This window comes from Thunnus maccoyii, chromosome 21, assembly GCF_910596095.1.
Source record: "Thunnus maccoyii chromosome 21, fThuMac1.1, whole genome shotgun sequence".
Classification (NCBI taxonomy): Eukaryota; Metazoa; Chordata; class Actinopteri; order Scombriformes; family Scombridae; genus Thunnus; species Thunnus maccoyii.
Window position 1 is genome coordinate 21,860,369 of NC_056553.1, and position 25,950 is coordinate 21,886,318.

Below are 25,950 nucleotides of genomic sequence, written 5' to 3' on the forward strand. Positions count from 1 at the left end.
AACTTCCACTTATTATTCTTGTTTTGAATCCAATAGAACTGCATATTTCTAATCTCCACGGTTTATTGGGGGTCTGCCTATTAGCCAATGGCTTGGCAATGAACTTTGGTCAGACAAATGCACAAAGCCCCCATTGAACTTTTCCCTCACAGATAAAACATAATGCTGATCAGTGGTACCAAGACAGATAGTGAGAAAGAAAGAAAGTTTTTTTCCCTTTTTATCTTCTCAAAGTTTAACAAAGTTTGAAGGCTGTTGTTTGCAGAAGGGAAACCCCCCACTGTGATATCAAATGATAAAATACCTTATGAAGAAAACATTTAGCAAATGAAATTACTTTTCCCTGGCAGCGGGGTCATACTGACAAAAAAAAAAAAAAGACTTGATAGAGACAATTGGAAAGAAAGATGAGTGGAGGCCATAAATCTTTAATATTGCCATTACATTGCTAACACCTACATACTAAACCAGGCTTCACATGGCACTTTGGTGCTAAAGAGCTAACATGACATCACGGAGCCTCTTTAAGTGACCCCTGTCTGTTTGTAACCTACCCAGGTAAGATGACATTTCTACTTAAGGGTGTTGAATTATAAGTCAGTAACAGCAGCAGTTTTAGGTTGTAAACGACATTGTTAGTAGTGGTAATTAGATTAGTCCAATATCTGTGTGGGTTGATGTTTCGTAATATTACTTCAATTCCAAAGGCCACAGTTAACAAGCTGGAGGGATAAAAGTTTTTAGCTATTGCTTATCCCTATGTTCTCCCTATGTTAATCCATGGCTCCGTGCCTTACTCCGTGTTGTAGCTCAAAAGAGAGATGGCTAACGTTAGCTGGACCCCCTCCTTTGAATAGTGTGAACACAACACAGTGTGTAGAAGCTGCCAATGAGTAAGCAGGTGTTGAAATAGCATAAACAAAAAGTAATGTCTATTGTGGGAACGTTAGCAAGCCAAGCTAAGTAGCTTCAACTTTCAGAGTGAAGGCTAGTTAGCCTACCTTGCTAGCTTACACTTTCTGAGTGGATTAAACTTAACAGTACAGTGTTCTCCCAAATGTTGAGTGCTGTAAAGGGACAGACAGCTTAAATCACTGGTTGATGCTAATGCTATGTGGACTATGAGGAAAAAAGCCTTATATGACTGTTAGGATATAAAGGGTAGTGCATCACAGACATTGTCAGCTGCTACCATGGGAAACGCTTAGACTCAATTTCCACATATATAAACCCAAAAACTTTTTTTTACCCTCTTTTGAAAAATGGAAAAATATGCACAATGGCTGTGGTATCATTATAGTTTATATTTCCTTACATGCTGTAAAGGAAAAATGATTTAACTCCACGTTTTACAAAGTGAAAAAAGTCAGAGTCAGTTTGAGAAAATCTGAATAAGTGTGAGCACATTCGCAGCTTTTGCTGATTTGACCGTCAACCTTCATGGCACTGGCAATGGATCACTGCAACCATGGAGACAGACAGACGAGGAGACATCGCTGCCATCAGTGTTTGCTCTTTAGCGTCCCATATAAACACACACACACAGAGTCCAATCTCTACTATCTCTGCTGGCCCTGCAGCATGCGTCCCCTCAGTGCAGGACATGGAGCTGAAAGGTCACAGCCTGTTGCTGCTGTCGCCAGTGAAATGTCACCAGGCCACTCCTGCTCTGTCCAGCCTGTTTGTCTCTCATGTTATGTCTCTCTGAACAATAAGCTACAGTCTCACCGCAGAGGTGCATTAAAGCATCAAACATCCAACAGACAGAGGTGAACAGATCTTGAACAAAGCTCCTGCTTATATAATGTCATATATCGCAGCATGTGAGGGAATTTAAAATTGCTGTGACTCAGCAAATAAAAAGCACTGCAACTGAGCTCTTTTATTATCTAGCTTTGTTTGCTGAATAATACACAAAAAGCTCTCTTGTTTGAGGCCTCTTTTTTCTCTCTTTGCAGCAAACAATATGCATTTTTGGGGTGAAGGAGAATGAAAACAGGGAATGAATGGGGGGCCTGTGGAGAGTTGTGTCAGAATGTGCTGATGATAAGCTTGGCATGGCTAATATTGAACACATCAAGACAGAGCACAGCTATCTCTGCGTATTTGGAGTCGTCTGTGGGAAAGAGACAGGCCTCAGTGTGGGAAACGGCCTTCTTTTGATACACAGCTGAAGATCAGCAGTCTGCTATTATCTGCGATGGAAAAGTTCAGCGTGGTTTAAAGAGGGCAAATGCAGAAAGAGGGTTTTTGTCCATCGCTCTGACCCTATGTCATCCCCATGGGCTGAGCTAATAAGCAGAGCCTTTGAGGACGCTTGATAAATTGTGCAGATAAGTGGTTTGATACAAATCTCCAACCACCAAATTTGGTTCTATTAGAGTGAAAATGAAATTGATAAATGTGAGCAATGTTGCTGCTCATGAAATCAAGCCTCTCTCTGTCTGTCTCTCCCCTTTCTCTCTCCCCTCCCGTCTGTCTGTCTCTCGTCCTCTTGGCTCCAGGCCTGAGTCACATGGTTGAGTGATCAAGTCGGGGTGTTGAGGCGAGCTCAGTGGGTGAAGCGCAGGAGCTCCGTCGGGTTGCTGCTGGGGCTGAAATCAGTCTAAGTAGGCCAGGCCTCCTCTGAGGCTCAAAGTGGAACACAAACACACCTCACCTCCCTCCATCGGTCTGTCCTTCCACCATCCTCCCATTTTTCTCTGACCTCCATCATGGCTCGGCTCGGCCACAGGGTTCACCGTGTCCACAGATTCACCTCTCCACTCTCACACCAGCATGGGTGGATGGATAGACGGACAAGGGGATAGATGAGTAGAAGCTACAAACTGGACTGGTTCCATTCTCAGAAATTAACTCAAATGTACATTGACACCTTCATTTTTTCTTCATAAGAAGGGATTTTACAGGATAAAAATATGAGGCTTTGAAATTTCAAATTAATTTTTGGAAGACAGCTTATGCTGGCTGGATCTCTTCCTTTGTATAATGTGGAATAATGAACACAGCACCAAGTGTGCAGGAGGTGCCAAAAAGTCAAAAAGAAAGTGTTGAAATAAATAAATAATTATGAAAAAATTGTGATGTTGTGTGTGATATTAGCAAGCTAAGCTATCTAGTTTCCATTGGAAAGTGGAATCTAGCTAGCTTGCTAGCTTTAATTATTAGCATACACTTTCCAAGTGGTATAATGTTGCAACCTAACCCTATGGGTCAGAAAGACGTCTTCAATTGCTAACCTTAACCAACACTATTTGTGCTCTTTGAAAAAGGGGAAAGAATGTCTTGTATCAATGTTCATAGGCTATACAGGATTATGACACCAAGGAGTTTGACAGTACGTCTCCTAACAATGCCGGCTCTCAAATGTTGACCACTGCCATGGGAAACACCCACCTAGAGGTGCAAAGGTGAGAAACTTGCCAGGTTTCCTGAAATTGGCACAAGAAAATGCAGATGTGAGTTTCCATTCACTCCTTCTATGTGAATGTGATCATGTAATTAAAAGAACAGCAGTGAAACCTTAAACAGTGGAAACCATGTAGAAGACATGATGAAAATATACATTTAAGGTTGTTTCATGTGTTTGAGAAACATAACATTTTCCTCATGAGTCCACACAGATCAAATGTTTTCAGTGGAAGCTTGAGTGACAGAAAACCAACTATTCCCAGCCAGACAAACATAAAAAGATTTTCAACTTTTTTTTCTGAATTTCCAGCATTTGCACCTAAAAACAGGTGGATGGAAACGCATTCGCTGTTTTCACAAATCTAAATGTGAAAATATGCACAATAGCTTCAGTATCATTAAAATGTATATTGCCTTACACAAAAGGTGGGTAGAATTCAAATTTCAGTTTGGCTGAAAACATTATTTAAAAAAAAATCTTAGTTATTATATTCATTCCATGGATGTGTAAAGAGAACTGGCTACAGTGTTGGAGGCAGGGCCCTATTCTTTCCTATGAAAGTTGCTCAGTGGCAACTTTTCAATAAAGTTCAACTTCTGGGTATAAAATTACCAGGATCTTCTGCATCAGTGTGGCCCATAGAGCAAGTGCACAAGCGTTTCCTTTAACCCTGCCTCCCAACCGCATACACACCAGAGACTTCTGCCGGCCGAGCCAGCTAACTTCCAGTTTAGCCCTCTGCTAACTTCAATGGGATAAAATAATTAAATTGTGCGTCTCTTCTAGACTTTCCAAATGTTATCGGACCGAATGGATCAAATTCTGATAGTGAAATGAGTCATTTCACGGGGTTTCTGATGCTCAAAAAAATGTATGCACTATTTTACAGCTGCTCCTTTCCCCATAACTCTGTGCGGGAAAAATGCTTTTTGGGCCAGTGTGCATCATGTGACGGACCAGGAAGTTGTAATTACACGGTTTGGCCACTATATCAAATTGGCTTCAAAGCCCGACGCGGTTCCTGGGGGCTTGATTGATTCTCTATTCACTTGTCCTTTCTCTCAAAGGGTCAGAGGTCAGAACCAGTTACAGTAAAGCAGCCACAAAGTTGTTAGGGATCTGAGAGAAGCGTTGAGTACATCACTTTACAATCACCTCTGAAGAATCTGACATTTTATACTTATAACAACAGGAATCCATCACTGGGAATCAGCACACTTTGAAAACACCTGCCGGAGATTTTTTTTTTTTTATTGCCAGGGAAGTAAGAGAGGAAGGGTGGAAGAAGGAAATATAAGGGGGGGAGAGGGTGAATTCTCAGGCTGCCCCTGCCCCATCCACCCCTACCCCAATCCAGGCTCATTAACTCAATTCATAATCGTCCCTTTTTGCCCCCCTCCTCTCGCCCCTACTGACTGGGTAGGCAGGTGGGGGAGTGTGTGTGTGTGTTTGGGGGTGACTCATTAGGCCAAGGACTATCGCTCACTTCACTCTTAAAATTGCAATGTAAAAACCTCATTGCTGTGAGAAGGTTCAAGTTTCCACAGTTTCATGTTGACAAAATGGTTCGGCGACCGACAGACATATTTCTCTCCTCTGCCTCATCTTCTTTTTGACGTCTTTCTTTTTTCCTTTGCTTCCTCCTTTTTTCCCCTCTTCCCCGTCCAGGCAGCTTGAAGCAGAACCACTAAATGGGGATAATTGGGGGGAAAGTGGCCGGCCCTTGTCTGACCAATCTTCTCACACAACAATCAGCAGATTGTTCCTGGGACCCGGTGACACAACAACCTCCTAGTGTAGATTTGGGCTGTAATTAGCAAGCAGCTACCGACACGCATGTCAGATGCAGTTATATGTAGCGAATCGATTGAAAATTCCCTCCCCTGCCTGTTTTCTCAACAACCCAGCCCTTTCATTCCTCTGACCCGTCTTTTCGGATTGTTTTGAGCTGCAGCGGGTGTTCTCATGGAGCGCTGGATCGATGCTGCTGGGAGGTTTGTTTGCTGTCTCTGGAGATGAGACGGATGGTCAGTTGGAGGGGCCCATTTTTTGTGTGCCTGACTGGACACTGGTTAACCATCTAATGAGGGCAGAGGGAACGTGTCCACAGAGCGAGAGCAACAGGACTTCGCTCTGTCTGTTCCTCCCTCCTCACATACTGTCTTCTCACACACACACACATGCATAAAGATGAACTTTTTTTGACACGTGTATACTCAAACATGCCCAGCGTCGGGGAATGTTTGTCTTCCCTTTAAATTCTTAATCCTCTCCTTCTTTTGTTTACTTACGTGTGCATAATCTTCTGTGTGATCTCTGATTACACACACACACACACACAAACGCAGCCTGAAGGGTTCACAGAGTGCTCACAGTTGCTGGTTGCTGTGTTTGTTTGCTTTACAGGCAACATCCAGCATGGTGAACCAGATAACAAGTTGTTCTTTCTCATCTCTCTCTAACTAGTCGTTTAAAGTGATGTTTTCAATTAAGAATTGGTGGAAAGAATTGTGAAACCTGAAATGTACGGACTTTGTTGGAAAGAAAATAGCAAAGGTTTGACATTGACGTACTTACACATTAAGCACATTGATTAAGAAAAGATCTCAATTCACACTGAAACATCTGAAAAATAGGAAAATGATAGAATCTCCTCTCTAGTGTATAAACAGATAATGAATGACATTATGGTAAAGTACAGTACAGTTGTAATAATATAAAATGTATCTACATTGAAAAATATGACAAATATATACATGAATAAACAATAACTTAATGTCCTTATATCAGTTTACAACAACATTACAGTGTGTTATAAACCATTTATTAAATGTTACTATACTGCTGCTTATAAATGCTAAATAGGGGACTTAAAGTAAAGATGTTACCTATTTTTGTTTCCATTAACCAGTTATTCCAACCTGCTGTGATGCTGATCAAATCTTTATTGTATGATTGCAATGTCATCTGAAAGAATAAATATAAATACAAGTTAGTGACAACACAGTGTGATTTTCAAATCACAAAGAAAGTTACAGGCTACACAATGTCTTGTTAAAGCTGCTATAATCAATATTGTGATATAGACATATGACTATGTAATGTGAAAGGTATCATGACAAGCTCACATAGAATTATCACCTGACTCTGCAGGTCCCCTCAACTCTATGGAGAGTTTTAGTGACTTTCAGCTTATTGTTTTGGTTTTAATGCCTGCAGCTTTACTGTTTTGTTTCACTCAGCTCTCATCAGCGTTGTTTTCAGATGCAGCAGACTGTCTTCAGTGGAAAAGCTCTGAAAACCACTGTACGCTACCTTCTCAGCATCAAACAGCACACTGACAGAGGTAGCTACTATGAACATACTGGAGCATTTAGCAGCTAAACAAAGATATTTCTCTCAAGAGTTAGTGGAGACCAAAGCAGAGCTGAAAGGAGGGTGAATATTGGACTTAAATTTTTCAGGTGGCTGCAAACATGACTCCAACTGAATGTTAATGTTTGTCTGTGTTTGCTGAATGTGTAAATAAGCAATTGTTTGCTAAGTCGTTCACCATATCAACCTAAAAGGTTATAATATGTCAATATTGTGTCTATAGCTTGTTTCAACTGCCCCAAAATAGCCCTCTTCTGTGCTTTAAGATTCATGTTCTGAACTGAAGTGTGGACAGTGGGCCAAAACAAAGAAAAAAAAAAAAGGTATTTGTTTATGTGCTCTCAGGTTTGACCACTGTCCTAATCTGACCTGAAGCCTTACCCTTACCTACTGTTACCTTCTGATAATAAGCAAACATTCCATGCTTTCAAGTCACATAATCCAGTTTGTGTGATTTGTAGAGACTGTAACACGCTTGTTTTGAAGAGAAGCTATTCTGAATCACATCAATGAATTTTATTCTTGTGGAAAAATGGCGAGAATTATAACCTTTGTATGAATATGGCAGGCCCTTTATCATTTAATAACTTGACCATCTCTAATTACATTTTGTATATCTACAAATGCATTTTGACATTTTGAGTCATAAATTGAAGGTATCTGTAATTGCATTCTGGTGAATCAGATCAACATTTGCATTTGTGCGAATACTTTTAATCTTAATTATCTTTCTGGATATCACAAATCAAAACCCCATCAATTTTCCTTCCCACATGATTGCATATCATTAATGGTCCAAATTACTCACAAGCCATTTTCCATGTATCCAATGTATTCACTATCCATTCCCAACAACCCTTACTTTTGTTATCAATAAAGACACCAACAATCACGCTTGTGCGTGCCATCACTATGCTGCTGGTGCCACTATTTACGCTAATTATTTTAGCCATTTTTAGAGGAAACAGAGGGCCATTCAAACAGAGCTAAAGACATAAATAGTGGTTGTTTTGTGACACGGAAACATTTCGCATTAGCGGTTCTTTACACAAAACATTCCAGCAGACTGGATACGTCAGAGAGGTCACACTGGGCCATAACCTGGAGTCATCACTTCGAGAGAATTAAAAGACGTCTTTTATCATCATATGTCACAGAGATAGAGAGCAGACATGGCTGACTGCTAGATAGCCATCAGTGGGTGTAAGTGATACTGCAGAGCTGAGAGTATCGTGTCTCTCGGGTAGGTCATCCTCATGGCCTGTAAGTGATGACAAATAAGATGTCTGATGGTCTTGGAGTGAAACCTGAAATGAAAGCTTCTCCCACTTAAAAGTATTTTACGCACTTTAAGGGGAAACTATGGAAATAATTGCCCTAAAAGTAAGAGCTGACGACCACTGTGTATATTTTGGCTCTGTCCTCTGTGCTTATGGTTGAGTAAATTAAATTAGTAATGTGTGTTGCAGGTGATGTGAGGTCAGCGTCATGTTTGTGTATTTATATATGTGTGAATATGTGTGTGTGTTTGTTTTGAGTTTTGAGAAGTGAGTAGGGGAAGTCAAAATATCAAAGGGCTAAAAGTCGAGCATTGGCCATGCAGGAAGTCTGACGTGGAAATCAAACATCCCATTAAGTTGTCAGAGGCAGCCAAAGGCAATAACACAGCAGCTGCACCTCGTCCGTCCACAGATAGGAAGACAGACAGAAAGACAGACAGGCAGACACAGGGCATACAAACACAGCTCTCCTTGTAGATCTGGTTGTGTAGAAGTCCACAGCATTACAACTCACGAGTGTCACTGTCCAATCTGTGACCCCATTAGTTTCAGACCAGACTGTGGAAATTTTCCATGAGCAACCAAAGGAAACACATTTAAAAACGTCACTTTTAAAAATGTCTTAAATCAGCCACTTTTTGATTGAAGTTCATGCAGCTGACCACAGCTTCAGTTTAGGAGGTGTTTTCCAAAAGCATTGTAACTTTAGACGCACTTAGAAAGGATCTGAGACTAACAAGTGCCCCCTGCAAGCTCGAAGAAGGCTAAGAGCGTCTTAAAAACAAGAACTGCAGGAGGAGCTGAAGATGACATGTTTAACTGAAGTTGTACATGTGTTATGACCCCTGATGCTCTGTAGAATTTGGTGTAAAATGAGTGAGAACTTAAGTCACACAGATGTCACACCACAGACATCAGTTGAAGTTTACTTTCTTAAATTGACTTCCACCCAGTAGCATTCACCATAAAAGGCTTCAAGCAGAAAGCTGTCAACTGTTTACTGAACATTAAGTATAAACCAGTTGTATTAGCAGTGTAATAACATTTACGCTTAATGATTTATGTACCATGGAAATAACATTAAGAATCTCTTAATGGCATACACATGAACTCGCTCTTAATGGGAAATATGTGCAAAAATGTTGCATGTCTAACTACATCATTTCTAAGATAGATCATTATAAGGAAGCTGGGCCCTGATCTGCACTTGTACATAAACAAAAAAATTGCTGTTTTTGGCTCTGTTAAGAGGATATTTCCTAAAAGGCCTCTTGTATGATGGGGGTAAACTGGCGTAAAACTCCATCTAATCCGCTGTTTTAAAAAAACCAACCTCCTCCCCTCTCCATACCTGACACCTCTGGGGCTTCGGTCGCTCCTCACCGGGGGGGCTGATGGGAGTCAAGCCCGGTGGACGGACAGGGTGACCCAGAACACTTGCGGGGTCAATTTCGCATGTGACCGGGGTTTCGCATTTAATGAGAGCTGCTGTCACTTCGACTCAGGGCAGCAGGCGGAGAGAGGGAGGAGAGGAGGAGCTGAGGAGAGGGAAAGAGGAGGAGAAGGAAAGAGAATGAAGAGTGGAAATACAGACGGATACAGATTTTGGGGGAAGGGATAAATTTATGGCAACTATATGGTTATTAATGAATGACACCACATCTCAAAACGTCCTCACAAGTTAAACAAGACTACGTCAAAACATAGTATATGACTGGACTGAAATGCTACAGGGCTTTTAATTTTAAATGACGGATACAGGAAGTGGCGACATGTGGAGACACCAGGCCGAGGTGAGTGATGAAGTTATACCATTGGTCAGTAGCCGTCAAAGGCCGACCAATAGTGTAACTTCATTACTCAGTCGGTGACTCAATCAGTCAATCAGTCATGGACATTTGTGTTTATAGGGCTGGTCCCTGTGGTCCAGCCAAAAACACCAACGTGACATAATACCAATAAAGCCCACCCCTTCCACTGCGCATCTCTCTCCACCACCTCCCATCCACATTCCCTTGAGCCTCCAAAACCTCCCGCCCCGCCCCCCTCCTGTAGGCCTGGCCCATGCTGGACCCTCATTAGGTCATGTGTACTCAATCCTGTTGTTCCTGCGTCCCTTAATTTCCACTGTTATGGGGACAAAGGGAAGCACAAAGCGCATTGCGGCCCCAGGTCCTTGCACTCGACCTCATTCGCTCATTACTGTCTCCATAGAAACTCACTCCCCTCATCACCTCCAGGCGACCCCTCCCACAGGGTGCAGAGTTGGCCATTTGTACATAAATGGAATTTTTATAGCAGTTAATGGGTGATGGGAGCAATAGCTAGGTGTGTGTGTGTGTGTGTCAGTGTGTGTGGGCGTGCAGCTGAATCTTCTGATAACAGAAACTACTGTGCGACTTTATAATCACTCTAGCGTTTGTGGCCAGCAGCCACCCCTCTGTGTGTGTTTGTGTGTGTGTGTGTGTGTGTGTGTGTGTGAGCAGGAGCGTGTGATATTAAGTGTGACGTTCCAAGACCTTTTCCTCTCTGAACTCTTGGGAACAGGTCGTTTCTGGCGGACGCAGAAATGCGAGGGTGTGGGTCAGGTTTCTTGACTCTGGAACAGCTCCAGACTGCAATACTGGAGCAAAAAAAAAAGATCTTTATGATTTTTATGAAGCAGAAAAGCCTTACTCAGTGGATCAGCAAACACACCAAGTCCATTATTTTTGATTAATTTGGCCACTGGTATTTGCCATGTCCAAGACTTTTGATGAGTGTGTATGTTTTACATATTAAGCGCAGGGTTGGCCAAAGGTTCCTTCTTTGTAGCGTCTGAGATAGATGTTTTTTTTTCTCAGGCATCACTGAGGTCGTGGTTTTAGAACATGGAACCATGCAGCTGAGAAGCTGTGTCTCCTGAAAGCTCAATTTTCCTTCTTCAGGAGGCTTTAGTGGCTTTATTTTCACACAGTTTGAAGATTGAACATGGTGAAAGAAATTCATTACTGACTGCTTACAGGTGTCGTCTTCCCTGAACACACCCTTGACTGTAAGCTGTCTATAGGTATGGATGGATACACACACATTCACATATAAACACATACACACACACACACACTCACACACACACACTCACAGAAGTAAGGGCTCCCTCTGCTGAGCTTAAAGTCCATAGCTCCCTCCAACCCCTTCTCCTCCCATTTGATCATCTTATCACCTAAAGCATTAAGCACTGTACTGTTAACTCTATTCATGATCAATTATTAGGTCATTTCCACTTCATTCACAAACAGCCAAATGAGTGTAGGTAAAATCTGTACCACTCTGAAAATCAGTAAATATAAACAAAACTGCTGATATTTTAGATATACATACATTGCTTTTCATCATTTTTATTCCAATGTGAATACTCTGGTGAATAACTGAAAGCATTTATACATTCTTAATCTGAATCTGATCAGTGTCAAAAGTGAATCACTTTGGTCTGGATCTTGGCAAACTGTATCTTCAATCCACATTTCACAGAGATCTGTTCACATGTTAATTCAGACATTATGTTAACTAACAAACAAGGTGAAAAAAAAAATATCCTTGCTTTTTAAAATACTTATAATAGTGTACAAGGACCCAAAGTTGACCTCTTAGAAACCTTTGGCCAGACATTGAAAAGCTCTCTACATTTTTTAATTATTGGGATTTTATTAAAAATAGTTAATTTAATTTAGTTAACTGCTCAGTTCTATTTTCGGTAAATGTTATTTTCCAAAATGTTGACGTTACAAGGCTTTTGACAAAGCATCTCCTGGTGGAGACATTTTGAATCCTTTACTTATTTATTGGCCTAATAGTCAAATTAAAAAAGCAAAAGGGACACTGTCATTGGATGGATGCAAGATGCAATTTTGCCCTAAAAAATGTACACCTCTGCATTCGAAGCAGTTCTAATTTAATATAAGAAAACACAACATAACAATTGCACCATAGCAGATAATACAAAGGAGATATTTGGATTCTTAAAGGTTGTTAATGGTTTGATGCTGAATCAAGAGAAATGACTGGGTTTTCCGTGAGCTTGAGTCATCAGTCCCGCTTAAATCTGCAAAAACATAAGAGGAATCCCCACATTTTTGTCTGAGTGATAACCTTGGGTCAGGCTTACCTGGAGCACAGAGGATAAAGGTGGGATTAGGGGAGAGCTCAGGTTGTTAGGATTGTGTGTTGTTTTTTTTTCTTCCTTCCTTCAAACATCTTATGCAATGAGAACGCAGTTCTCTCAGACTTATTGTATTCCTCCAGGGCTAGTGTACTTAACTCATTTATGTGAGAACCCATTTAAAGACTGTCAGCAAATTAAATTTTAAAACCACTGAAATAAACTTTGACATTATCATCCCCTTTAAAGGTAAAAGAAAATATTAACTGTCTTTGTTAAAAGCTCAAAAATGCTGATGAGAAACTGAAAAAAACAAACCAGAAAAGCAGCACATAACACATTTTAAAGTTTGAAGTTAAAAAGGTTTTAAAGCCATATGGTAGAATTTTCTCAATCCACAGAGCACCATATAATCAAGAATCTGAAAATCACCTAAATTTGAGTTATATTACAAGATTGATTTTGTCTTTTGAGCTCATAATTTAAAAACATTTCCACAGACTTGACATAAAAAACAAACAAAAAATAATGTAATATTTCTCTTCTTCATATCTCTGTTTCATCTTAAAGGGGATATATTGTAGAGATTTCCATTTCTGTTTTGATTATAAAGCAGGTTCAGGTGATATACTGTATAAATACTGTGAAAGTATCAAAACGCTCAGTCCATGGAGAAATGCACGCAGCCTGTATTCAGAAACTATGCCTTTAAACAAGCCATTTGGACTTCTGTAAGGTTGTGATGTCACAACTATACGCTCAGCGTTTCCCCTACAATTGCCCCCCCCCACCCCTCCTGAAAGAAAACAAAATATGTTTATTTATGTTATTTACCTAATTTATGTGCACTCTTTTAATTTCAGCTCGGTGTGAGAGTCTCTACTGCGTTTTGCTGTTATTTATGGTCACTCTAGTTTCTCTCCTCTCCTCTGTGCTCTGTGTGCTACAATCCCGTGGTTGGCCTGGGGGTGTGTCACTCAGAAAACAGTCAATCAGAAGAGAGGGGCATTGCTCAGGCACAAAACAGCCCATTTCAGGCTGAGTGAGACAGAGGGGCTGCATCCATGACTTGTACAGCTGTAACTAGATGCTTTTTGACCATAAGAACATGCAAATGTTAGAAATAGACCACAAAAATGAAAAACAGGGAAAGGAGCATAATATGACCTCTTTAAAGGCCAGGTCAAACCAGAAAGTGACACAGCAAAATTCCTCCGTGTCTTTCGAAATATGTGGTTTTACAAACATGGTGGCATAGGGACTACTTTCTATGGCTAGTTGGTAACTATTGTGGCTGGCCAGCCAACACACTAGTCAGCGGGAAACATGCTAATGTTAGTCAGTCACAACAGCTGTCCAAGTTTCTTTGTATTTTTGTATGATTGTACATCATTTTATTCAATAAAAATATTGAGGATGGACAAAAAGCTTTAGTTGACAAGCTTGCTAACCGACTGTAATTTAGCAAACTCGGAATAAGTACACACTGTTAATTTAAAAGTGGTACTATTGACATCTGTCTCAAAGATGTCAGAAAACCATTCATTGCTTGTGGAACAATTTATAGACAGAGCGCAATTAAGTCCCGCCTACACCTGGAGGGGAAAACAATTCATCGCTCTCTATTGACTTTGTATTGCGTGAAGGCGCCACTTTGTCACTTCCGTCTGCTAGCAAACAACAGAAAAATTCCTAAAAGCTGCCTTGTGGTGGGATGTACTACCAACAGGGTAATTAACCCAAAACCAAGTTTTCATAAGCTGCCGAACCAAAAAAACTGAGCCTTCAAGAAGACGAATGTGGATACAGGCAATAAGATGTGAAGCATCAGCAGGGAGAATGGGAAAACTGTTCAGACATGTCAGACAAATGTCTACCACTGCCATTCCTCTGAGAAGAGCTGTGGAGGAGGACAAAGCCCTCGTAGAGGGTACGCAGATACCCAGTGGGGGGTCTACCCCCGTTGCAACATATGCCTGTGTGATAGTGTCACACAGCCAGTGGGCCAAACACTGTTTCATCAGGGCTTCCCCTGCGAATGCTCTCTGTAATGCACAATATTGAGTTTGTCAATATACCTTTTCCTCTCTGGTAGACATAGGGTGCTGAAATAATCCCTTAACATGCTGAAATCTAATGTTTTTAGCCAGATACGGGCATTTTGTTAGCGTTTCAGCCCTTGGTTGCATATTATGGAGCCTGTGGTTTTCCCCTCCAGTGGGCGTGGTTTTCAGAGTATGTTGTTCTCTGTCTCTATACTCAATGTTAAATAAAACTTGGTGCAACACAGCTAAGGTAAAGGTCAGAATGGCTTGTGCTGCAAATTTGAAGAGTTGAGTTGAATTCACAGAGATGAGGGATGAATTGATTTTATCATCAAATTTTAAACACTGGTGTGACCAGCTGTACAATTGTAAGGGAGTGTAACTGTAGAATAAATAAGGAAGACAGTACAGTAGATGGGCCTATGCGTGCAGCGGAGAGAGCAGGCTGGACAGGCTGAGTATCAGCACATCACACAGTGAGGTTGGTCTGCCTGCTGTCTGCTGTGATAGAGACGAGAGGCCTGTACAGACTCGCCCTACAGTCCCCAGGTGAGCTGGCGGCCCTCAGCTAGACTCATTATTATCTCCCAGAGGAATGCCACCCAAATCAGATGGAGGAACTGCAGCAGAAAACATCCAAAGAAGTATAGCGTATGATATGAAAACAGACAAATTCAGCTTGATTTGCAGGTAGAAACAGAGGTGAAAATCCCGCAGACATCATCTTAAAGGAAAACATGAGGAGCATCTAGGTGCATCCTGGCATTGTGCCTCTTTGAGCATTTTTGCCAATTGCAAATTAATAATTAAATGTTTTCCTTCATTAAGGCCCCTTTGACATGGCAGGTGTAGCTGTAGAAAAAATAAATAATGCACATGCACATAGAGGACAAAAAAAAATAGAGGTTGTATACTGATTCAGAGGAAGAGACCTCTTCTATTCTTCATCATGACACAGCAGAATAGGAGAACAAGGGAAGGTGGGGGGGATTCAGTGAAAGTAAATGAAAAGAGTAAAAGAGATCAATGTAATTTGGATGTGATGTATTTTTAATGAGGCTCCTGTCATGCAGGGGTTAGAGAGCAGGCTGATCTGAAGAGCAGCGAATGGGGGAGAGCGGAGACAAGGCAGTCGGGCCGCTATTGATCAAAGGGCTGGTGGAGGTAGGCTGGCACCATGACTGGGCCAGGGGGACCTGCCCTGCTGTACAGTATGGAGGCTCAGACAGGGAAGCAAGAAGTATTAGCTGAGCTGAGGTTCAGCTAGCACAGCAGCCTAACTTTCATGGAACATGAGCTTATACCATTGGTGCTCCTGTAGGTTTAGGAAAACAGACTTGTTATAGTAGGAAAAGCATGATGTTACTGATAACATTAACAATGGCTCTGTTCTATTGAAGTGTCCCTCTGAGCCATCACAGTGTGACAGAGCCAGCATGCACAATACCAGGAACCTGAAACTGAAGCAGCTAAATGGAATTCAACCATCATTCATTTTATTATTTACTCCTGTGTGTTTCCTACTGGGACATGTCAAAATATCTTATGTGAGAAATGTCTATTGAAAGAGAGGATCTAAACGTGTTCTACTCACATTAAATATGATACATCAACAATTCAAAAAGGGTGATTCGTAGTGACAAAAAATTTACTATACTCGATCATGAATAAATAATTAGTTATCTTAAAATAAATGCATGAATACACTTGAAAAAGTTGTTTGGCGACTTTGGTCAGCGTCAGGTAAGAACTAGTGATGTGCGAGTCATGAACAAATCGCTCGAAACCCACAACTGACTTGGGAGTGACAAGTCCTCATCTCTGCTAACTTGTTCACTGACTCGGCCCTCCTACCTGCTAGTTAGCTAGCGTGACCTGCAGACAAGGTAAGACAAGCTGTCACTATAGTGCAACTCTTATATTAACTGTATTTGTGGAGTTGCAACAAGTTAATTACTGTATTAACCAGCCCTGTGAGGAAAGCAACCACTTTGGCACTTGTTTCAACTCAATACTCGTTCTCCCAGCCTGGAACTGAAGGTCTAACTCGGGCTGCATGAATCAATCACTCACCCAAAAGTTCCATGCCAGAGTCAATAACCGTCCATGAATTTTAATTTGTCATTTTAAGTAGTTTACTGCTACTCAATATTGATTGATCAATCATGAAATTCAACAGTATTTAATTTCTGATTAGCAGGCTGCGTTGCTATGGATACTGTTCTGATCACAGAGGGGAATGACTTCTGCTCACATCTTTTAAGCAGAATGACTAACTTTTATTTAAACAGAAACAATAAAATCATTTTAAATCAATACAATTATTTCAGTTATTTTTTATTACCAATATTTTGTATACAATGATTTATTTATATCATGTATCAAACAGCCATGTATTTAGTGGGCTTTAGAACAGCGTGGTGTTAAGTAACATTAATCTAACAGACGTTTTTTAATGGAAGCAATACAATCATTTTAAATCCATATTTTGTGTAAAATAATGTATTTCTTCAATGGTACAGTTGAAGCAATTACATTATTTAAGGCAAACACAACAGCATCAAATCCGCCTGTTTATTCAAATATTGCACCATCAAACACCTCTATTCAACATTCTCCAAGAGAAATAATTCATGAGATTTATTTATTTGTACTAGTCAGGGCCCGAGTTGTAGGCTGTAATCAGTAGACGAGTGTTCGTTTACCAGTGGGGGATTCCCCAGACTGTGGGTGACTGACTCTCTTTAGTGAGTGACTCATAAGAACTTGAGTCAGTAAAAACACCCAAAACTCCCATCTCTAGTAAGCACGATCAAAATAAAAACACTGTCTATAGAGAACCAAAGTAAAAGCAGAACCTCTGTGCCAGAAAAACAAAACAAAACAAACCTCACTGAAATTCACACTGATATTTGTAATAGTTACAATTTCCAAATATCTAGTCCTGGGACATAACCTTGATTTAAACACTTATACACAACATAATGATTGGTAATTATAAATGTTTCATACTTTAAAATGTCTTCATTTTTGCGTAGATTGGGAACTACACAACACTGTGCACCTTGGAGTGTTGATGATTGTTTACTTTGGCGGAGTGATATGCCGTAGGATAGTGATGTGATGTATCATGTTTGTCTTTCAAGTGTTGCAACAGACATTAAAGCGGTGCTGTCCCCACGCCCTTACTTAACCCATGACCCAAAAGTAGTTTTAATGCAGCAGCCATCGAGTTTACAATTAACACTAAGAGTAACCAGCATCACATTATCTTTTTTAAAAGACAATCACAAAAAAATGCTGGAAAACCTTCATGGGATCTGTAGTTCTTTGAATGCTAAGAGACTAACTGTATATTAAAATCACTTTTTCAGAAAGGCCAATGCTAGAAACCCCCAAAGAGAGACAGCATTGAGTTACAGAAGCCAGAACAGTGGCTCATATAGGTTTCTGGAGCCTTAGCCAAAAGCCAAAAGCTGTGATAACAGGCAGATACAAGCTAGACAAGCGTCTCTTCAGGTGTGATCAAGACTTTCATCAAGGCTCCATTGGAGAAGTCTTACAGCATATCAGCACAGTGACAACGGTGGGTGTAACGAGGACAGTAGCAGTAAAGCGCCTCAGGGTGGATTCTTGGCTTGTGTGACTCCAGGGAGGGTGTCACATCCTCCTTTAATCATTAAAGAAGCAGGAAGAGCCCCCTTCCAACCTAACCCCCACCTATCAACCACTATTACCATTTAACCCCCCTGGCCCGTCTCTCTCTGTAGCCCCTAGCCATTGAAGCTCTTCAGTCCCATGCAGCAAACCAGCCCAGCCTTCCTCCCACCAGTGGAGACAGACCAGTGTCTCCACAGTGCCTGACAATCGATGTCTGCCCCTCCAGCACCCCGAGGCCCAGGCCTGCCTCTTCAGCTCCTCTAAAGATGCCTGATACATTCATACACCAGCACAATCACGGACATAAAATATGCATCCATGTGTATGTGCACTTGAGTATGCATAGAATAAGTACATTTAAACACACACACACAGTGGTCCTCTGACCCCAGTAAGAGGGGTGCATTAATGCTGCCCGCTCCCTGTGTGTCTCCATCCCTCCCTCCGCTGTGCAGACACAGACATTGACTGCTGGATCACAACCCCTTTACCTGAGTCAATAAAGTCCCTGCACAGAATTGATTTGGCAGGGGAGGAGAGTGGAAGTGGGGACAGGGGGGGAGCTGAGCAACAGGACTCTGAAATCCATAGATGGATTTTTGACTCTCCGTGCCTGGCGTTGTCAGTCATTTTCTTTTGTGTGCTGAGAAACCAGAGGGAAAAACTGACTTGACATGAGACGGAGCAGACGGCGTTATCTATCGCAGACTGATTGTACAGGATGTCTGGCTTTTGTGCATTAAAAGTATAGATGAAGAAGTGGAAACAGTACAAACAGGAAAGACAGATAAAGATTTTTCTCTATTATGCATAACCAAATGAAGGCTTTTCTACTTTCTGTTACATGTCCTCTATAAAACTTTCACTCTGACTTAATGTTATAGTTTGCTGTAATTTAAAAGTCATCTGATACAGAGCGCATTTTTCTAGTCTCTCCATGAGCATTGCAACGGAAACAGGGCCCAATGAGAGTGATGAGTGAGGGAAACAAGGTAAGGGAAAGTTAGTCGTCAGATGTAAACCACCTCCTCACCCCTCACACATGGCCTCGGCCTCTTTTACAGCTCTGAAAACATTTTTGCAGTGTCTTGGGAAATAAGTGAATGGTGGTCTGCAAACCAAAACTAACATGCCCCTTAATTACTGTTGATTAATGCATTGAGCATTTAGTCCTGTTTATACGTTTCATATTGTAGAAATAATGTTTAAGGTAATTCAATAGTACTTTTTAAAAGTAGCAACTTGATTTGCATGAAGAACTACCATGTGAAATTTTTTTCAGCAGTACAATTTGTCCAAGACATGTCCAATTTCTGCTAAGAAACAAATTCTGTATCTACTTAAGCTGGAAACACCAGTATTCTTTATACCTTTGACCTCTACTGATTTTAGTATTATAATTTAAGCAAAAAATATGCATTCTTCTATCTCTTTTTAAATGATAAAATGAAAATCCCATGAACTGACCAAAGCCAACAATGTGTCAGTCTGTCCCTCAATACTCTCTGACGTGTCTACCCTTCTGTTTCTCTCTGCCCCAAGCCCATTGGTTCCTACTGAAGATGTAAATTTTTAATGACAGGTCAGAAACATACTTTCACTTTAAAAGGAAAAAATCATTTCATAAAACAGCTGGGCACTGTAGTTTTCAGTAAATGTTATTTAAACAGGGGTTAATAGTGCATTTGTTGGGGACTACTTTCATACGCAGATTGATGTTCTAGTCAGTGCCATTTGAAAAATGCTAACAGCTACAGAAAATGATCCTGACCACTTCCAAAATCCTGACTGAGGACTAGTAAGTATGCAACAGATAAACAAAATGAATTATCTGCACTTGAAAACAGATTTGGACAAACTACACAAATGTGGGATTTATAATCAAGCTCTTCTGATATTCGGGCCAATACTGTATTTCTGGCAGCGGGGTGATGTATGTGGGATTGACTCATAATAAACTAATGTGTGTTCATGGTAATAAAAGAACATCTCACCCAGTGCAACGGTGTGGCTCACTGGTGTGTTTTTGGATAACAGTGCAGCTCTATGGCAGAGAGGAATAAGATATATGAGAAGCTTTGGATAGACACTCAATACTTGTCAGTGGGATCAATTCATTGCTGGATTTGGGCATTTCATGGAAAATAGGAAAAATTTTGACTGTACCAGCATAATTCTTTAAACTTATGAATGATAGTATTACCATAGAGCACCATCTGCTTCTACTCACAACAAGACAGGCAGGTCTTGATTTATTAGCGTCAACATAATAGCTCAGAGTATATACAGTCCACATACACAGGCTCACTCTCTCCCCTAACCCCCCGCATGTAACCTATGAAATGACTTCATGAGTGGCGACAGCTTATCTCTCCCTGCGGATGGGATCAATAGACTGGCGCTCTCGCTTTCCTTGTTGACGCGAAACCTCTGAGACCAGCTATCATATGCACTGTGGTCCACATGCTTTGAGTAAACATGGGTCATCTGTCCCTCATGCCAGGTAGGTTACTGGGACTAAGATATGCAGCATCTTTTTATTTACCTCTACATGACTCAGTTTTATGCATAAAAATGTCATACAGTTTGGTTGCCTGGTTGTAAAGCAAGGACTATGGAGACATGAGGACATGGAGTCTACATTATCAGTCCATCTCAGAGACGACCTATTGTGTAAACAGCAGAAACAACCTGTTGGCTGCAGGCAGCTTGTCCTCGTGTGTAGCACTGTGACCAGCAGCTCATATGGGTGTCAACAAGGTGGATGATATCATTTTGGTTTTCTGTGGTGCAAAGTATTTTGGATGATGTCAGTTTGCATGTTAGTGCCTCTGATAACATCATATAACTGAGTGACTGCTGTATTTTAGTTTCTGCAACCTCAGGGAATGTTGTGCTGTTTATTTAAGCACAGTGCAATATTGACACAACTGAATTATATTGGGACACATTGCAACAGATTTTGCTCACTATTGGGCAACAGTCAAGCCGTGGCACAGCCAGGCAATTTTCAGTAAGGTGGCTAGGATGGGACCAGTGGTCATTTTGGGGTGGCGCAGAAATCACTATTATACACACATAAAAATGCAACCTAACTAGAAAATAAGGGGCCACAGTAGGTGCCTACAACATATAACTCTACATTATTTGGAATTCAGGCAGTGGTGGAACAGATCAAACAATATTCAGTCTATCCAACATTTTTTTTCTTATTCCTGCAGATAAAGTAACAAAGAAGCTTACAATATAGGTACAAAGTACAAGTGTCCCAAGCTACAGAGTATTACTGCTGCAGCTCAGCTTATGGTGCTCAGCAGCACTATGAGCTCATTCTCTATCACTGTATCATCAGGGATACAGAGACAGACAGATTCATAGGGGTGGAGTCAGCTAAAATGAACCACTTTTTGGTAAATGATTTATAAGACCATCAAATAAACTATGCATGAGATCTAATGATATTTTTATAAATTGGCATGGGTCTCCTAAATATTTATTTGTTAAAAAATGTGGAAAAAGTATGATTGTTCTCTCTCTCTGTGTGTGTGTGTGTGTGTGTGTGTGTGTGTGTCTTTGTGGGGCTGTATGTAGCTGTGTGTAGGTGCATGCTTGTGTCAAACATTTTGTTAAAAATTAGAACATATTTGACAAAAGACAAAACAAAACCTTTCCTGTAGCTGGGTCTTAACATCTGATCTAGTCAGGTCTTGTTAGGTCTTGTCCTGCGTTCCCTTCTAACACAGTCTTTGCAGATGTAACCATCATCGTCACAGATGCCATTATCTTGTCCACAGCTCTTGTGGTACCATGAGTTGCACTGACAACAGCACACCCGTGGCCCTTGAGTCATTCACATCACCATACACTGGCAGGCCATGCAGGAGTGTTTGCTGCTCTTGCTTTGTGCTCTTTTTTGGCTTTTATCAGTTGTATGAAGTCCATATTGTAGAAATGGCTACTGTGGCCATCCTTGGGTCATCTCTTGGCAGCTGCTCTGTAAACATCTGACACCACTCCAGGAACGGGTCACTGTTTACTGTGTGCAACCATAAAGCCACTCACACCTTAGTCGCTTCCCCTTAAAGATGACCATTGTGCAACTAAATGTTCCTGCTGCATTGAAGGCTGCAAGGATTGTCATGGTCTCTCCTTTTTCCCCAGCAGCCACCTCTACACAGGGCTTACCCACCCCCCAACCACATACGTGGAGCAGAACTGGTCTTGCAAGCCAGACTCATCGCAATTCCAAAGACGTGATGGAACATCTTTGATTTCAAGTTCCTCCAGCAGGTTTTCATACTGTTGAAACCACTTTCCTACCACCTCAGAGTTCAGCCCTGCTGCTCTTGCTACTGAAAGAGCCTCTGAATCCCTCAGCCCTTCTTAAAGCTGAGGTCTGGACTCCTTTTAAAAAAAATTTGGAACCAGCAACGACTTTTACTTCAGAGAAGCCTTTGATATTATTGGTCTTTGCATAATTAAATCCAATTCCCTGGTCATCTCTTCTGGTAAGGGGGAAACCTCTTTTGGAGAGGAGCTTGATAAGATTGGCCAGTTCTTCCTCAGATTCCTCTGGCAGGTATTGCTTCCTCTCAGATGCGTAGCCAGAGCCAGCAACTTTACTGCTAATGCACCTTTGCAAAGTGGTCTTTGAAATATTCCAAGCCCTTGCTAAAAAAGCAAACATTTGGTTTCATCTATCTACTGGTATTCATAAATGGCACCGCTCATTCTGTCCTTTCTCCACTGGTTGTTCTGAGATCATCCTTCCTTTCCCTGTCTTTTTCTCTTCTCTCTTCTTCTCTCTCTTTTCCATTCTCTGCCTGTCCTCCTGCCAAACTGTCTGCAATGCATACTTTTAAAAAAGATTGTTAAGATTTTGCATGCACACATACTGTATCTAGACCTACACACCTGTTTTGCACTTGTTGAAGTTGAGTGTGTGTGTATGTGGCCCATTTTAACTGTAAATCATGACCCATTTAAGCTAGCCAATTAAGCTAAAATGGGCCAATACCTAAAATGAAGTTTATTTTTAAATTTCAACTTTTTTATTTGAAAGAGCCTGTCAAAACATTATACATAAATAGATACAGTCAGAAATGGAATAATTAAAAGCATTGAAAAGCTATCTTCCTTCTGGTATTAATAGCTTACCTGTATTCTACCTATATTCATGTATTCATTCTGTAATCATTTGTTGGCTTATTAGACTTGCCAGTTGTAAAGTCAAGTCTCCAGAGGCACTCGTGCGTTGGAGGTGGGGCCCTGTTCATTCCTATGAAAGTTGCTCAGACACACATGTAGCCAAAAAAGCCACTTCCCGCTGTAAAGAAATTACCTGGATTTTGCTCACGGTTCTAGACTTTCCAAATGTTATCAGACCGAATGGATCAAATTCTGAGAGTGAAAAGAGTCATTTTGCGGGGTTTGTGATGCTCAAAAAAATGTATCCACTGTGTGCAGGAAAAAATGCTTTTTGGGCCCCTGTAGGACCCAGAAGTTGTAATTCCACAGTTTGGCCACTATGTCAAATTGGCTTCAAAGCTTGCCACACTGCCTGAGGGCTTGGTACGCACTAAGTGGGTGTGTGTGCGCACCTAAAATGCATTTCAGGTGTGTTGCAGCTGTACATAAATGGTTCCGCCTCTAAAAAAACCCCCCATTATTCTGCCCAAGAAAAAATACCCCAAAAAGGCAATTACGACTTGGGTGGCCAATAGGGTGGCCAGGCTTCAGTCCACAGTGGCCACGGTCACCCCTTGCCAGCCCGCAAAAATGCGCTTGCAGTCAAGTCCTTAGACAGTTGAGTCTCTTGTTTTTCATTTAGGGACAGCACATAAATGATTGAGGTAGAGAGGGGGACTGAACTTTATTTTTATGCTTTTTTGAAAGCAAGACCCTCCATAATACTATTAATATTTTCTTTGGACCTTCCCCTTGACATAGAAAAAAAACAGATAGCAGAATAGAAGCCTTTATTGGTTACAAACCAATAACAATCACAAACCATATGTGGAGATTCTCAACTTTATTATTATCATCAGTGCACAAAATCAGCTTGTAGCGGATAACAAGTCAACTGTATCAGAATGCATGAATTTCCACGAGTCTCTGCTAAAACACAGAATATAAAACTGCTCAAAAATTCCCAGAAGGGGGTTTTAGAAAGCTGTTGTGAAATCCCGACACCCTGCAGCATTAGAGCTTTCGCCACCTAACTCCAGCCCAATTCCAGGCCCTTTGAGTAAAGTGAGAAGACTTGCTGAAATCCTGAAGAAAAATTATATCATAATTACTCTGGACGCATTGAACAGAAAGGCTCGCCTCGGATCCTGTATGCTCCGCTCTCACAATAGGTGGCCACTTTGCCTGTCTGAGAGGGATCCATATCACACGGACCATTGTGAGACTCCGCACAAAAGCTGTGGCGAGAGATACTTCATTACTCGAGTGCTCACAGATCAGTTTCTTTTGTCAACTTTTGCCAGCCACCATTTTACACCTCTGAAAAAAAAAACCTTCAACACTGTTGACAAGTGCATTTCACTGTAACCCCTTGACCTTGTTGAATATACACTAAAGTAGTCTCGTCTGTTTACGCAGACATACATATGCCAACACCCTGCGTAAACACACATAAAAAAGAAAAGCTCTTTTGTCTATATGCTGAGCATTTAACGATGCTCACAGATGTCATCCAGAGTTTAACAGTTTGGGTGAGTGCTTACTAATTTATACGAGCACTCTGTGATTATGTTAGGCTTGTGCTTTCTTTGACTGTGGATTTGGATGAGGAATAGATTTGGACTGAGGACAAACTCTGAGGATGTTTTGGACTGTTTATCTTCTGAATGGCTTTCTTGGCTCTTTCATGTAAAAACAGTCTCTCACACTGTCTCTTGCTGTCTTTAAATCTCTCTTTCTCACTCAAGTAAGAGTTTGGGGTCAAGTTGAGGGAATTATCAGCGTCTCTAAGTATTCTGCACCCAATCTATAATAAGCTGGTTTCCTTGAAACTGTTCATAATGAAAGTGGTAGTGAAAACGAAGCTCCACTCAAAAATAAAGATAAGATAGGGATATGGCAAATAAAGGTGTGCACTCCTTCCTCATACAATAAAGCTGTGTGTATGAAACATACTGTCACTGAGAGGAGAGAGCTACTGAATTTGGCAGTTTTCCACATTTGCAGCACCAAATGGTGTACATTTTTATGTACAAACAATTTTACATGACGTCACTAAACTACACGCTTCGGACATAGATTTCCAGAGATGGGACAAAGTCATTGTTTTATATATTAGTCTCAAGTCTCAGCTAAGTCAAAAAGTGTAAGTTGCATGTCAAGTCTAAGTGCTAAACTTTGTCTATAATGTCTACATGTACCCTTCACAAAACTGACCCTAACCCTACCCCTAACAGTGTATTAAACAGTGTATTGTATTTGCATTCATTACTTTAAAATATATATATATTCAGATATATAAATATATCATTTAAAAGCAAAATGATCATAAGTGCCTTGGTGTGTTATTCCTGTGACAGTTATAATCATTTCTCATTTCTAAGGTGAATGTTTTGCGTGATGCCGTGCATTTTGCATCTGAATGTGTTAATCTGAGGTATTGTGTGTTTTCAATCCACTGCTCTGTACTGCAAACTACTCTTTAGCCAAAAAAGGCAAAAGTGCAGGGTCTCAATTATACCCCAGTCAGACCAGTGACGTGGGTTTACATAACCAGGTTAAACCCTCCTGCCAATCTGAGACTAAGAGAGACTAACAGAGCTTTATCTTAATGTTACTTATGTTTAAATGTCATTGAACAGACTCACGGGCTCATCTACAGAGAGAGAGACTCAGACAGTGCATGAATAAGCGTGCAGAGAGAACTAGAACTTAACTTTATTTGGTACTTATCTCATGTAATTCTGTGTAGGTCTATGGTTTAGCAGTAACATGCATGGAAATACAGTTGCAGACTGCAGTCCTGAAATTGATGATGACCAGAGATTGGTCTGTGACAGAAGTCACACATGA

The 25,950-nt window shown here is 40.9% G+C and overlaps 1 long non-coding RNA gene across 2 annotated transcripts in view; it reads left to right on the forward strand.

Moving 5' to 3' along the window:
* Window positions 1–378: 378 nt before the first annotated feature.
* LOC121888263 overlaps window positions 379–25,950 on the forward strand; it is a 30,204-nt gene continuing 4,632 nt past the window's right edge. For both annotated transcript variants that reach the window (XR_006093174.1, XR_006093173.1), the window contains exon 1: window positions 379–558. This is a non-coding gene — a long non-coding RNA (uncharacterized LOC121888263). The remainder of the gene's footprint in view (window positions 559–25,950) is intronic.